Source organism: Arachis stenosperma, chromosome 3, assembly GCF_014773155.1.
Source record: "Arachis stenosperma cultivar V10309 chromosome 3, arast.V10309.gnm1.PFL2, whole genome shotgun sequence".
NCBI classification, from domain to species: Eukaryota; Viridiplantae; Streptophyta; class Magnoliopsida; order Fabales; family Fabaceae; genus Arachis; species Arachis stenosperma.
The window spans coordinates 66248251-66264385 of record NC_080379.1 but is presented as its reverse complement, the minus strand read 5'-3'; the positions used below and the strand labels follow the sequence as shown (position 1 = coordinate 66264385).

Genomic DNA, 16135 nt, shown 5'->3' with positions numbered 1-16135 from the left:
AAAACCGGCAGTGATCAAAAGAGGTCGGACAACAAAATACCGACACTCTACAAAGATCCACAAAGGGGACAAAGACATCTCGCAACGGCCAGAGGAATGCCAGGAATGCTTTGCTAAAAGGTACGAAGTCTTGAAAAAGACACTACTTAAAAGGCAAAAGCACAAATCAAAACGGCGCTAAAAAGTCATCCAAACAGACTATAAAAGGTTTCCCATCAGGAACTATACCTAAAAAGTTGTTGGATTATGACTAAAAAGCCCGAACAGTGAAGACAAACAAGTCGGAAGAAGGCTGAAAAGACCTCTCAACAAACTAAAAAAGGCAATGCCAAACTCGCACAAGATAAAACTACTCAAGATCGACCAAAGTCAGGATGCTTGAGTACGACTTCCCCCAAAGAGAGCACGATCTCACGGAAAGTTCGAACTCAAGCAGGGGCAAAGTCGTACAGGTCGACGTCAGCTAAAAAGAGGCGCAAGTACAATCTTAAAAAAGAACAAGCCAAAAGGTTAAGAAAAAACCTTAAGGCTCAAAAGTGCTTAGCTAAAAGGGATACAACTCCACTCAAAGAAGGCACAATCTCAAACAGGGCTACGTACGTCATCCGAGACTAAAAAGGTTCTATACAAAGAACACTAAAAAGTCATCAGACAAGTCACTAAAGAGTCCGGATATCAAGCCGCAAGGATAACTTCTCCAAAGTAGAGGGTTGTCAACACAAAAGCAAGGCGTGATCCAGAAGGCAAGGGTAGAAAACCCACACTACTACTCAAAAGAGGACGGACTGTGAAGTACCAAACCTCTAGAAAATCTGCAAAAGATTTCAAAGGAATGAAGAATCAAAACCAGACAGATGCTTGAGCACGACTTCCAAAGAGATCGAAGCTCTGAAAAACACGATCTCACGAAAAGATCGAACTCAAGCAGGGGCACTGTTCATACCCTGGGTCAAGATGTCCGACCTGGGATGTTTAGCAACAAGCCAACCGACCTCTTCAGGTCAGGCTATCCGACCTCTTCTTAAAGAGCTCGGCCAATATCCGACCTCTTCTCAAAGAGCTTGGCCAAAACGCCACAGAGGCCCAAGAAGGCCCAAACGAAGGAACACAGCCCAATCCAAAGGCAGCCGAAAGATAAAGGCGGTTCCGTTGAAGATAAGCTGACCTCACTCAAAGATAAGATAAGATAAGATAAGATAACTAACTTATCTTATCTAAGAAGGTCACTTCTCACCATTATAAATACACTGGAGCACCCAGGTATAACTCATACTCTGATTCTACATAAAACCTGTTTAATACCCATGCTAACTTAAGCATCGGAGTCTCTTGCAGGTACCCCCCACCCTCCGGTGACGAAGGATCAGCAGTGCAACCAGTCCAACAAGTCGAACGCGGCAGCTCTGGCCACCATCTACAAGTCGGACGCGGCGGCTCCGACCACCACCAACAAGTCGGACACAACAGCTCCGACCAGCACAGAAGATCTCATCCGAGATCGACCTACAGTTTCAGGTTACCCTCGGAACAGGTATAAAGTGTCAATTGACAAGAATCCATAAACTAACACAAGATCTAAGCAAAATTATACTAAGGAATTCAAACTAAACAATTAAAACTAGTAATTAACAAGATCTAATTCAGAGTTCAACAAGGGAAGATCAAATTAAAGCTAGATCTAGAGAAGAACAAGGGTTTCTCTCTCTAGAAGAACAAAGAACCCAAAAAACTAGAAAAATGTGTCTTAGTGTAAAATGATTGTTCCCCCCCTTCTCCTTAGCATCCTTGGGTCTTTTTCCATGCAGAAACAGCTTGAAATTGGGCCTAATGAGCCTCAGAAATCGCCAGGCACGATTTATTTTAATGAGGTCACGTGCAGCTTCCTGCGCGTGCGTGCCATGCGCGCGCGCCATGCGTGCGCGCGCACTGATTGCTTTTGTGATCCACACGTGCGCGCGCATCGGTTGAAATTCTCTGGCCTGCGCGGATGCGTCCATCCTTGTGCGCCGCTTCCAGCTATCCTTATCCACGCGTGCGCGTGGTGTGCGCGTACACGTCGGTGCTGCAGTTCCCAAAATCCAAATCTTCATGTTCCTTCCTCTCGTGCATGCTTTCTTTCTCTCTTCTAGGCCATTCTTACCCTATTAATTCTGAAATAACTCAACAAATACGTCACGGCATCGAATGGCAACTAAAGAGGATCAAAATATAGCAATTCTAAGGCAAAACAAGCATGTTTTCTATCATGGAGCAATATTAGGAAGTGAATACAAAACCATGCAATTCTTGTGAATAAGTGCGAAAAAGATTGACAAAACCCCCCAAATTAACCACAAGATAAACCACAAAATTGGGGTTTATCAAATCTCCCCACACTTAAACCAAGCATGTCCTCATGCTTAAAGTAAAAAGACCAAAGATCATTGTGAGAAGGGGTTTATGAAATGCAAACTACCTAAGTGAATGCATGCAACTAATGTAAAATTGTCTATCTACTTGGTCAAGGGTAGATTCATCCTCCATGAACACATGTGAGCATATAGGGTGAAAATGATGTGTAGTTCATGAATCCTGCCAAACAGAATATCACTATGAAGTGCATATAACTTGCTAAACGAACGCTTTTGAAAGTCGGGAACAAGGAGTTGAGCATCGAACCCTCGCCGGACGTGTATCTGCTCTATTCACTCAAATGTATAGTGTTCGTCACTCAATCCTCTCCTAGTCATGCTTTCCAAGATTTGTCTTTCATCTAACAATCAACAATTACTTAATGCATGCTTGCAAGTATCATGAGGTCTTATTTATGGGTTGTAGCGTGGATAGGGTGAAGGTAAGGATGTATATGGTCAAGTGAGCTTAAAATTTGATTCATTGATTAACCTAGAATCCCACTAGACACATAGAACAACCTAGCTACCCTTTAGTTTCACTTTTTTTTTGCATACTCATGCATTTTTTTCAATCCACTTCCCATATGCATTGTTTTTGATTACCTTGTCTTGGGGCATTTCTGTCCCCTTTCATTGCCTTTTTTTTTGTCCCCTTTTTCTTGGGGTTCATGTACAAGAGTTTCAATGCATATGGTTCAATCATTCAATACATGATCAAAACCCAGAATTTTCAATTACAATTACAATACACCTCTATATCTACCTAAGTTCCCAAGTACACCCTCCCAATTGAATGATACACATCCTAACTCACCTAGGCTAATCAAGGATCTAAATTTAGGAACATTCATGGTTTTTCGCTTAGGGTTGTTGATGTGCTCTTTTTAGGAACAAAGAGGGTTTATCATAGGCTCAAAATTGGTTAGCAATGGTAGATAAAAGGGTTAAGGCCGTTTGGGAAAAGTGACTATTGAAATGAAGGCCTTGATCATGTAAATGCATTCATACACAAAGTAACGGACATATAGAATCAGACAAAGCAAGAATTACAATCATAGAGAGAGAATAATGCACATAAGAATGGGAATTAATGGTTAGAAGATATAACCATACAATAGGCTCAAAACTTACATGCTTGTGTTCTTAGCTCAATCACTATGTTCCAAAATACATTCTTGAAGCAAGTTTTTCGCAAAAGAAATATTTTTCAAAATTGGTAGGGTACCCCAAAACACAGTTTCTTGGGGAAGAAGTTATTACTCGACTAAGCGACTCTATAGAGACTAACTACCATGCAAGGAATATTTACATGCAAGACTAACTACACATGCAATGTACTATTTACTAAGCAAAAGATAAATCCATGGGTATTGAAAGGAAGAGATTGTGCAATTTCTCGAACACTTGGTGTGCATTTAACAAGCAATGAGCAATTATGAGATACTCAACCAATTAGAAGCCCAAAATGAAGTATCAATCATCACACAACATCATCCACTCACAAAGATAATGAAAAACAATCAAGAAGATCCATCAAAGTAATCAAAGTTCAAGTTCAACATCCATGGGAAAAACAAAAAGAAGAAAAAGTAAACAAGCAAAAAGCAAGTGATCTAATCAAGTAACTAAAAGAAAAAAATAAGTAAATCAACAAGAAGAAAAGAAAAAAGACTAACTAGAAAAGAAGTGATACAAAGAAAATAATAGAGGAGATATGGAGGGAGTAGAACCTTGAGAAGTGTAAAAGAACAAGGTGAATTTTCTTTTTGAAGATGAGAAAGAGAGGGAAGAGATGAAGTGACACCGGAAGAGGTGGTGGCCGCCGGTGAGTAACCAGAGACAGTGGTGGTGAAGTATGGAAGGAGGAAAGGAAGAGAAGAGAGGTGATGGAGAAAGAAGACGGAGGAAATAAGAAAGAAAGTGGGAAAGGAAGAGAAGCAGGGCGCGCAACTTAAAAGCTGATTCGCGCAACCAACGCGTGCGCGCACAGTGCGCTAGCGTGTCGGTGGAGGTGGAGCGGGGGACGCGTGAGCGTCATTGGCGCGTACGCACGAGTATAGCTGTGCCTTTGACATTGGACTGGCACAAAGTTGGCACAAGTCTCAGGTCATTTGTACCAGGGTTGAGAGATGGTACAGGCGCGCGAGCGCGCATAGTGCGCTAACGCGAGCCTGATGGGGTTGGCTACCGGCGTGGACGCGCACAGTGCACGGACGCGTCTGTGCGGGCACAGATTAGGCACAAAAATGGCACAAGTATGGCATAACTCTTGGATATTTATACCAGGGAGTTCCCAGTGCACCATCGGCGCGCGCGCGCACAGTGCGCTTGCACGTCGATGGCAAGTTGGACGGGGTGCGCGTAGGCAGCATGCACGCTGGCGCGTGAGTTCCTGACACGAAGTAGGCACAAGGTGGGCACAACTCTCGGATTTTTGGCATAGGAGTAAGAATGCACCACCGGTGCGCGCGCGCACAGTGCGCTCGTGCGCGGATGCCCTTTTTTCCTTTTTTTAAGCATAGAAGAGGGTATTCTAACACATTTTTGGTAGGTGTTTAAGCTATTAGACAAGAGAACACTTCACAAATTCATGCACCATTCAAAACATAGCATTCTCTCCACTTCAACAATTCTTCCATACCAAAATGATGAAATGTATCTAAATATCCTAGTTATCCAACAAGATCAACAACTAAAATTCCAAAGCAATCAACAACATCAAGAAGTCACAAAATTCACAAGAATCTAAAGCTAGAAGCAAGATGGTATACACAAGGAAGATCTTACCACGGTGGGGTGCCTCCAACCAAGCACTTTTTTTTAACATCCTTAAGTTGGACGGTCAGTCGCTCAAGCTTCTCCTTCTCTAGGTGCATCCACCAATAGGAACACCTCTAGCTCTTTTAGGAGCTTGTAGCCATGGTACTTCATAACTCTATGTCCATTCACCTTGAAAGTTGCTTCACTTTTAGGATCAAACAACTCCACCACTCCATAGGGCTTTATCTCCTTCACCTTGAAAGGTCCTTTCCATCTAGAGCGGAGCTTGCCAGGTGGTGGACGAAATTGTGATCACATCAATGTAGTATTCTTTGTTATTGTATGGAATCATTATTATGGCTCTTTGCTATGTGTGGACACAACTCCGTTCAACTTAACCAGCAAGTGTACTGGGTCATCCAAGTAATACCTTACGTGAGTAAGGGTCGATCCCACAGATATTGTTGGTATGAAGCAAGCTATGGTCATCTTGTAAATCTCAGTCAGGCGGATAGTAATTAATTATGGATTTCGAAAATTAATAATAAACAGAAAATAAAATAGGATAGAAATACTTATGTAAATTAATAGTGGGAATTTCAGATAGGTATGTGGAGATGCTGTGTTCCTTCTAAATCTCTGCTTTCCTATTACATTCAACCAATCCTTCTTACTCCTTTCCATGGCAAGCTGTATGTAGGGCATCACCATTGTCAATGGCTACATCCCATTCTCTCAGTGAAAATGGTCCAAATGCTCTGTCACAACACGACTAATCATCTGTCGGTTCTCAATCAGGTTGGAATAGAATCCCTTGATTCTTTTGCATCTGTCACTAACGCCCAGCCTTCAGGAGTTTGAAGCTCGTCACAGTCATTCAATCCCAGAATCCTACTCGGAATACCATAGACAAGGTTAGACTTTCCGGATTCCCATGAATACCGCCATCAATTTTAGCTTATACCACGAAGATTCTGATTAAGGAATCCAAGAGATATGCGCCCGGTCTAAGGTAGAACGGAAGTGGTTGTCAATCACGTGCGTTCATAGGTGAGAATGATGATGAGTGTCACGGATCATCACATTCATCAAGTTGAAGTGCAACGAATATCTTAGAATAGGAATAAAGAGAATTGAATAGAAACAATAGTAATTGCATTAAAACTTAAGGTACAGCAGTGCTCTACACCCTTAATCTATGGTGTGTAGAAACTCCACCGTTGAAAATACATAAGTGAAAGGTTCAGGCATGGCCGAATGGCCAGCCCCCATGGTCTAAGGACTAGGCGTCCAGAGATATCTAATACACTAGTAAAAAGTTCTATTTATAATAAACTAGCTACTAGGGTTTACAGAAGTAAGTAATTGATGCATAAATCAACTTCTGGGGCCCACTTGGTGTATGTTTGGGCTGAGCTTGGTCTATCCACGAGCTGAGGCTTTTATTGGAGTTGAACGCCAAGTTGTAACGTGTTTTGGACGTTCAACTCTGGGTTGTGACGTGTTTCTGGCGTTTGACTCCAGACAGAAACATGGAACTGGCGTTCAGCGCCGATTTACGTCATCAATTCCCGAATAAAGTATGGACTATTATATATTTCTGGAAAGCTCTGGATGTCTTCTTTCCAACGCCGTTGAGAGCTTGCCATTTGGAGTTCTGTAGCTCCAGAAAATCCATTTCGAGTGCAGGGAGGTTAGATTCCAACAGCATCAGCAGTCCTTTGTCAGCCTCCTATCAGAGTTTTGCTCAAGTCCCTCAATTTCAGCCAGAAATTATCTGAAATCACAGAAAAATACACAAACTCATAGTAAAGTCCAGAAATGTGAATTTAACATAAAAACTAATGAAAACATCCCTAAAAGTAGCTTGAACTTACTAAAAACTACCTAAAAACAATGCCAAAAAGCGTATAAATTATCCGCTCATCACAACACCAAACTTAAATTGTTGCTTGTCCCCAAGCAACTGAAAATCAAATAGGATAAAAAAGAAGAGAATATACTATAAATTCCAAAATATCAATGAATATTAATTCTAATTAGATAAGCGGGACTTGTAGCTTTTTGCTTCTGAACAGTTTTGGCATCTCACTTTTTCCTTTGAAGTTCAGAATGATTGGCTTCTCTAGGAACTTAGAATTTCGGATAGTGTTATTGACTTTCCTAGTTAAGTATGTTGATTCTTGAACACAGTTACTTATGAGTCTTGGCCGTTGCCCTAAGCACTTTGTTTTCCAGTATTACCACCGGATACATAAATGCCACAGACACATGACTGGGTGAACCTTTTCAGATTGTGACTCAGCTTTGCTATAGTCCCCAGTTAGTGGTGTCCAGAGCTCTTAAGCACACTCTTTTTGCTTTGGATCACGACTTTAACCACTCAGTCTCAAGCTTTTCACTTGGACCTGCATGCCACAAGCACATGGTTAGGGACAGCTTGATTTAGCCGCTTAGGCCTGGATTTTATTTCCTTGGGCCCTCCTATCCATTGATGCTCAAAGCCTTGGATCCTTTTTACCCTTGCCTTTTGGTTTTAAGGGCTATTGGCTTTTTCTGCTTGCTTTTTCTTTTTCTTTCTATTTTTTTGCCACTTTTTTTTTCACAAGCTTTTGCTTTTCACTGCTTTTTCTTGCTTCAATAATCAATTTCCATGATTTTTCAGATTGTCAATAACATTTCTCTTTGTTCATCGTTCTTTCAAGAGCCAACAGTTTTAACATTCATAAACAACAAGATCAAAAATATGCACTGTTTATTCATTCATTCAGAAAACAAAAAGTATTGTCACCACATCAATATAATTGAACTAAATTCAAGGATAATTTCGAAATTCATGTACTTCTTGTTCTTTTGATTTAGGAACATTTTTCATTTAAGAGAGGTGAAGGATTCATGGAATTATTCATAACTTTAAGACATAGTTACTACATACTAATGATCATGAAGTAGAGACACAAAACATAGATAAACACAACATAAAAACCGAAAAGCAGAAAGAAATAAGAACAAGGAATGAATCCACCTTAGTGGCGTCTTCTTCTTGAAGGATCAACAATGTCCTTAAGCTCTTCTATGTCCCTTCCTTGCCTTTGTTGCTCCTCCCTCATTGCTCTTTGATCTTCTCTTATTTCATGGAGAATGATGGAGTGCTCATGATGTTCCACCCTTGATTGTTCCACATTGTAGCTCAAATCTTCTAAGGAAGTGTTGAGTTGTTCCCAATAGTTGTTGGGAGGAAAGTGCATCCCTTGAGGCATCTCAGGGATTTCTTGATGATGAGCTTCCTCATGCATCTCTTGAGATCCGTGGAGGGTCTCTCTTGCTTGCTCCATCCTCTTCTTGGTGATGGGCTTATCCTCTTCAATGGGGATGTCTCCTTCTATGATAACTCCAGCTGAGTAACATAGATGGCAAATAAGGTGAGGAAAAGCTAGCCTTGCCATGGTGGAGGGCTTTTCGGCTATTTTGTAGAATTCATTGGAGATGACTTCATGAACTTCTACTTCCTCTCCAATCATGATGCTATGAATCATGATGGCCCGATCCACAGTAACTTCAGATCGGTTGCTAGTGGGAATGATGGAGCGTTGAATGAACTCCAACCATCCTCTAGCCACAGGCTTGAGGTCCAGTCTTCTTAGTTGAACTGGCTTGCTTTTGGAGTCTCTTTTCCATTGAGCTCCTTCCACACATATGTCCATGAGGACTTGGTCCAACCTTTGATTAAAGTTGACCCTTCTAGTGTAGGGGCGTTCATCTCCTTGCATCATGGGCAAGTGGAACGCCAACCTCACATTTTCCGGACTAAAATCTAAGTATTTCCCCCGAACCATTGTGAGATAATTCTTTGGACTCGGGTTCATACTTTGATCATGGTTCCTAGTGATCCATGCATTGGCATAGAACTCTTGAACCATTAAGATACTGATGAGCGGATATTTTGTACGCTTTTTGGGGGTAATTTCATGTAGATTCTAGCATGTTTCAGTTAGTTTTTAGTAAAATAATATTAGTTTTTAGGCAAAAATCATATTTCTGGACTTTACTATGAGTTTGTGTGTTTTTCTGTGATTTCAGGTATTTTCTGGCTGAAATTGAGGGAGCTGAGCAAAAATCTGACTTAGGCTGAAAAAGGACTGCTGATGCTGTTGGATCCTGACCTCCCTGCACTCGAAATGGATTTTCTGGAGCTACAGGAGTCCAATTGGCGCGCTCTCAACGGCGTTGGAAAGTAGACATCCAGGGCTTTCCAGCAATATATAATAGTCCATACTTTGCGCAAGGATAGACGACGTAACTTGGCGTTGAACGCCAAGTACATGCTGCTATCTGGAGTTAAACGCCAGAAAAACGTCATGATCCGGAGTTGAACGCCCAAAACACGTCAAAACCTGGAGTTTGACGCCAAGAAAGGCCTTTACACGTGGAAAGCTTTAGTCTCAGCCCCAGCACACACCAAGTGGGCCCCAGAAGTGGATTTCTGCACCAATTATCTTAGTTTATTCATTTTTCTGTAAACCTAGGTTACTAGTTTACTATTTAAACAACTTTTACAGACTTATCTTGTACCTCATGACATTTTCAGATCTGAATCACATACTTTTTGACGGCATGAGTCTCTAAACTCCATTGTTGGGGGTGAGGAGCTCTGCATCGTCTCGATGATTTAATACAATTCCTTTGTTTTCCATTCAAACACGCTTGTTCTTATCTAAGATGTTTATTCGCGCTTAATTGTGAAGAAGGTGATGATCCGTGACACTCATCACCTTCCTCAATCCATGAACGTGTGCCTGACAACCACCTCCGTTCTACATCAGACTGAATGAATATCTCTTAGATTCCCCAACAGAATCTTCGTGGTATAAGCCGAATTGATGGCGGCATTCATGAGAATCCGGAAAGTCTAAACCTTGTCTGTGGTATTCCGAGTAGGATTCCGGGATTGAATGACTGTGACGTGCTTCAAACTCCTGAGGGCTGGGCGTTAGTGACAGACGCAAAAGAATCAATGGATTCTATTCCAACCTGATTGAGAACCGACAGATGATTAGCCGTGCTGTGACAGAGCATAGGAACGTTTTCACTGAGAGGATGGGAAGTAGCCACTGACAACGGTGACACCCTACATAGAGCTTGCCATGGAAGGAACCTGCGTGTGAGAAGAGGATTTCAAGGAAGAGTTGAAGTCAAAGGACAAAGCATCTCCAAAACTCCAACATATTCCACAATCCTTTATAAACAAGTAACTCTATTGTTCAAGTAGTCCAAACAATTTTCTTGAAATCCTGACTAAGACAAATAAAATAAACATTGATTGCTTCAAGCCAATAATCTCCGTGGGATCGACCCTTACTCACGTAAGGTATTACTTGGACGACCCAGTGCACTTGCTGGTTAGTTGTGCGAATCACAAATTTGTGCACCAGATACCGACTTGTTGCATAGGGTTGGTTAGGACTTCCCAACCTCTTCTTCGGATTTCATGTCGGATTTCCGGATACTCATTTTTCATGAGTTTGAAAGGGACCTCAGGGATCACCTTCTTCTTTGCCACAACATCATAGAAGTGGTCTTGATGGCTTTTGGAGATGAATCTTTCCATCTCCCATGACTCGGAGGTGGAAGCTTTTGTCTTCCCTTTTCCTTTTCTAGAGGATTCTCCGGCCTTAGGTGCCATTGATGGTAATGAAAAACAAAAAAGATTATGCTTTGACCACACCAAACTTGAAATATTGCTCGCCCTCGAGCAAGAGAAGAAAGAAGAGAAGAAGAAGAAGAAAATATGGAGGAGAGTGAGTGGAGATGGATTCGGCCAAGGTATAGAAGAGGGGGTTGTGTTGTGTGAAAATGAAGTAGAATGGAAGGTTATATATAGGGAGGGGGGAGAGGGTAGGTTCGGCCATTTAGGGTGGGTTTGGGTGGGAAAGATTTTTGAATTTTGAAGGTGGGTGGGTTTTATGGGGAAGAGTGGATGGATGTGAGTGGTGAAGGGGGTAATTGGGAAGAGAGATTGAAGTTGTTGGGAAGTGTGTTTTGGGGAATAGTGTTATAGGATTAGGAGGTAAGGTGGAAATATGTTAGGTGGGGATCCTGTGGGGTCCACAGATCCTGAGATGATCCTGTGGGGTCCACAGATCCTGAGGTGTCAAGGATTTACATCCCTGCACCAATTAGGCATATAGAATGCCTTTGCACACCATTCTGGCGTTTAAACGCCGAGATGATGCACACTCTGGGCGTTCAATGCCCATGTGTAGCATGTTTCTGGCGTTGAACGCCAGTTCCATGCTTGTTACTGGCGTTCAGCGCCAGCTTTCCTCAAGGCACATTCCTGGCGTTCAAACGCCAGAATGTTGCTTGTTTCTGGCGTTCAGCGCCAGATTCATGTTCTGTTCTGGCATTGAACGCCAGCCAGATGCTCCTTGCTGGCGTTGAACGCCAGTATGTCCTCCGTCCAGGGCGTGATTTTTCTTCTGCTGTTTTTTTTTATTCTTTTTTTAATTTTTATATTTTTTTCGGGACTCCACATGATCATGTAACTAATAAAACACAAAATAACAATAAAATAAAATAAAAATTAGATAATTAAAAATTGGGTTGCCTCCCAACAAGCGCTTCTTTAATGTCAATAGCTTGACAGTGGGCTCTCATGGAGCCACAAGGTGATCAGGTCAATGTTGTAAAACTCCCAACACCAAACTTAGAGTTTGGATATGGGGTCCTAACACCAAACTTAAAGTTTGGTTGTGGCCTCCCAACACCAAACTTAGAGTTTGACTGTGGGGGCTCTTCTTGACTCTGAACTGAGAGAAGCTCTTCATGGTTACTCTCTTTTGTCACAAAGGGATGGCCATGTGCCTTAAACACAAGGTAGTCCCCATTCAATTGAAGGACTTATTCACCTCTGTTGACGTCTATCACAGCTCCTGCTGTGGCTAGGAAAGGTCTTCCAAGGATGATACACTCATCCTCTTCCTTCCTAGTGTCTAAGATTATGAAATCAGTAGGGATGTAAAGGCCTTCAACCTTTACTAACACATCCTCTACTACTCCATAAGCTTGTCTTAATGACTTGTCTGCCAATTGTAATGAGAACAAGGCAGGTTGTACCTCAATGATCCCCAGCTTCTCCATTACAGAGAGTGGCATAAGATTTATCCCTGACCCTAGATCACATAGAGCTTTTTCAAAGGTCATGGTGCCTATGGTACAAGGTATTAAGAACTTGCCATGATCTTGTCTCTTTTGAGGTAAAATTTGCTGAATCCAGGTATCTAGTTCATTAATGAGCAAGGGAGGTTTACTTTCCCAAGTCTCATTACCAAACAACTTGGCATTCAGCTTCATGATAGCTCCTAAATATTGAGCAACTTGCTCTCCAGTCACATCTTCATCCTCTTCAGAGGAAGAATAGTGTTCAGAGCTCATGAATGGTAGAAGGAGATTTAATGGAATCTCTATGGTCTCTGTATGAGCCTCAGATTCCTTTGGATCCTTAATAGGAAACTCCCTCTTGCTTGAGAGACGTCCCAGGTGGTCTTCCTCACTAGGATTTTCATCCTTCTCCTCCCTTGTGCATTCGGCCATATTGATCACATTAATGGCCTTGCACTCTCCTTTTGGATTCTCTTCTGTATTGCTTGGGATAATACTGGGAGGAGTTTCAATGACTTTCTTACTCAGCTGGCCCACTTGTGCCTCTAGATTTCTGATGGAGGATCATGTTTCACTCATGAAACTGAAAGTGGCTTTTGACAGATCAGAGACTAAATTTGTTAAATTAGAGGAGCTTTGTTCAGAATTCTCTGTCTGTTGCTGAGAAGATGATGGAAAAGGCTTGTTATTACTGAGCCTATTTCTTCCACCATTATTAAAGCCTTGTTGAGGCTTTTGTTGATCCTTCCATGAGAAATTTGGGTGATTTCTCCATGATGAGTTATAGGTGTTTCCATAAGGTTCACCCATGTAATTTACCTCTACTGTTGCAGGGTTCTCAGGATTATAAGCTTCTTCAGAAGCTGCCTCTTTAGTACTGTTGGATGCATTTTGCTATCCATTCAAACTTTGAGAGATCATGTTGACTTGCTGAGTCAACACTTTATTCTAAGCCAATATGGCATTCAGAGCATCAATTTCAATAACTCCCTTCCTCTGAGGCGTCCCATTATTCACGAAATTCCTCTCAGAAGTGTATATGAATTGGTTATTTGCAACCATGTCAATGAGTTCTTGAGCTTCTGCAGGTGTTTTCTTTAGGTGAACGGATCCACCTGCAAAATGGTCCAATGACATTTTCGAAAACTTAGATAGACCATAATAGAATATATCTAATATGGTCCATTCTGAAAACATGTCAGATGGACACCTTTTGGTCAACTGCTTGTATCTTTCCCAAGCTTCATAGAGGGATTCACCATCTTTTTGTTTGAAGGTCTGAACATCCACTCTAAGCTTGCTCAGCTTTTGAGGAGGAAAGAATTTATCCAAGAAGGCCGTGACCAGCTTATCCCAGGAGTCCAGGCTATCCTTAGGTTGTGAATCCAACCATATTCTAGCTCTGTCTCTTACAGCAAAAGGGAAAAGCATGAGCCTGTAGACTTCAGGATCTACTCCATTCGTCTTTACAATCTCACAAATCTGCAAGAACTCAGTTAAAAATTGGTAAGGATCTTTAGATGAAAGTCCATAAAACTTGCAGTTCTGTTGCATTAAAGTAACTAGTTGAAGCTTAAGCTCAAAATTGTTGGCTCCAATGGCAAGAATGGAGATGCTTCTTCCATCAAATTTGGACGTTGGTTTTGTGAAGTCACCAAGCATTCTCCTTGCATTATTGTTGTTGGGTTCGGCTGCAATCTCCTTCTCTTGTTCGAAAATTTCTGAAAGGTTGTTTCTGGATTGTTTAGCTTCTCTTAGTTTCCTCTTCAGAGTCCTTTCAGGTTCAGGATCAATTTCAACAAGAGTGCCTTTTTCCTTGTTCCTGCTCATATGAAAGAGAAGAAAACAAGAAAAGAAGAGGAATCCTCTATGTCACAGTAAAGAGGTTCCTTATTGTTAGTAGAAGAAGAAAGGGGAGAAGAGTGAAGAAGAATGGGTTTGGATTTTTAGATGAAGAGAGGTGAAGAGAAGTGTTAGTAAATAAATAATTAAATAGAATAAGAAAAGAGAGGGAGAATTCGAAAATTAATTTTTGAAAAGGAGTTAGTGATTTTGAAAATTAAAGATAAGATATGATTAAAATTTAAATTTAAAACAATTAAAAAGAATTTTTGAAAAAGAGGGAGGTATTTTCGAAAATTGAAGAGGGAAAAGTAGTTAGGTGGTTTTGAAAAAGATAAGAAACAAACAAAAAGTCAAATAGTTAGTTGAAAAAGATATTAAAATCAATTTTGAAAAGATAAGAAGATAAGAAGTTAGATAAGATATTTTGAAATCAAAATTTTGAAAAAGATAAAATTTTTGAAAAAGATATGATAAAAGATAAAAAGATTTAATTCAAAAATTTGAAATTACTTACTTCACCAACAAGAAACTACACGATAAGATTCTAGAACTTAAAGATTGAACCTTTCTTAACAAGAAAGTAACAAACTTCAAATTTTTGAATCAATCACATTAATTGTTAGTGACTTTTCAAAAATATGATATAAAGGTAAGAAAAAGATTTTGAAAATATTTTGAAAAAGATTTTTGAAATTTTCAACAAATAGAAAAAAAATGAAAAAGATATAATTTTTTAAAAAGATTTTAAAAAGATAAGATTTTTTCTTAAAATTGAAAATTTGACTTGACTTATAAGAAATAACTAATTTTGAAAATTTTTGACTAAGTCAACTCAAATTTTCAAAAATTATGAGAAAAATAAGGAAAAGATATTTTTTTATTTTTTTGAATTTTTAATGATGAGAGAGAAAAACACAAAAATGACCCAAAACATGAAAATTTTGGATCAAAACACAAGATGCATGCAAGAACACTATGAATGTCAAGATGAACACCAAGAACACTTTGAAGATCATGATGAACATCAAGAACATATTTTTGAAAAATTTTTGATGCACAGAAAACATGCAAGACACCAAACTTAGAAATCTTTAATGCATGGACTCTAACAAACGAAAAATGCATATGAAAAACAACAAACAACACAAAACAAGAAATCATCAAGATCAAACAAGAAGACTTTGTCAAGAACAACATGAAGATCATGAAGAACACTATGAATGCATGGAATTTTCGAAAAATGCAAGAAAAATTTTTAAAAACATGCATTTGACACCAAACTTAAAAATTGACTTAAGACTCAAACAAGAAACATAAAATATTTTTTATTTTTATGATTTTATGATTTTTTTGGATTTTTATTAATTTTTTTCGAAAATATTTTTGAAAAAAACGAAAAAGAAAAGAGAAATTTTGAAAAAGATTTTTTAAAAAGTTTTTGAAAAGAAAATTACCTAATCTGAGCAACAAGATGAACCGTCAGTTGTTCATACTCGAACAATCCCCGGCAACGGCGCCAAAAACTTGGTGGAAGAAATTTTGATCACATCAATGTAGTATCCTTTGTTATTGTATGGAATCATTATTATGGCTCTTTCCTATGTGTGGACACAACTCCGTTCAACTTAACCAGCAAGTGTACTGGGTCATCCAAGTAATACCTTACGTGAGTAAGGGTCGATCCCACAGAGATTGTTGGTATGAAGCAAGCTATGGTCATCTTGTAAATCTCAGTCAGGCAGATAGTAATTAATTATGGATTTCGAAAATTAATAATAAACAGAAAATAAAATAGGATAGAAATACTTATGTAAATTAATAGTGGGAATTTCAGATAGGTATGTGGAGATGCTGTGTTCCTTCTGAATCTCTACTTTCCTATTACATTCATCCAATCCTTCTTACTCCTTTCCATGGCAAGCTGTATGTAGGGCATCACTGTTGTCAATGGCTACATCCCATCCTCTCAGTGAAAA

General features: G+C 39.9%; 1 non-coding gene across 1 annotated transcript; it reads left to right on the top strand.

Moving 5' to 3' along the window:
• Positions 1 to 13509: 13509 nt before the first annotated feature.
• LOC130971372 (small nucleolar RNA R71) lies at positions 13510 to 13613 on the top strand. The gene has a single exon (XR_009082594.1). It is a non-coding gene; the product is annotated as a small nucleolar RNA R71 (small nucleolar RNA).
• Positions 13614 to 16135: the final 2522 nt, after the last annotated feature.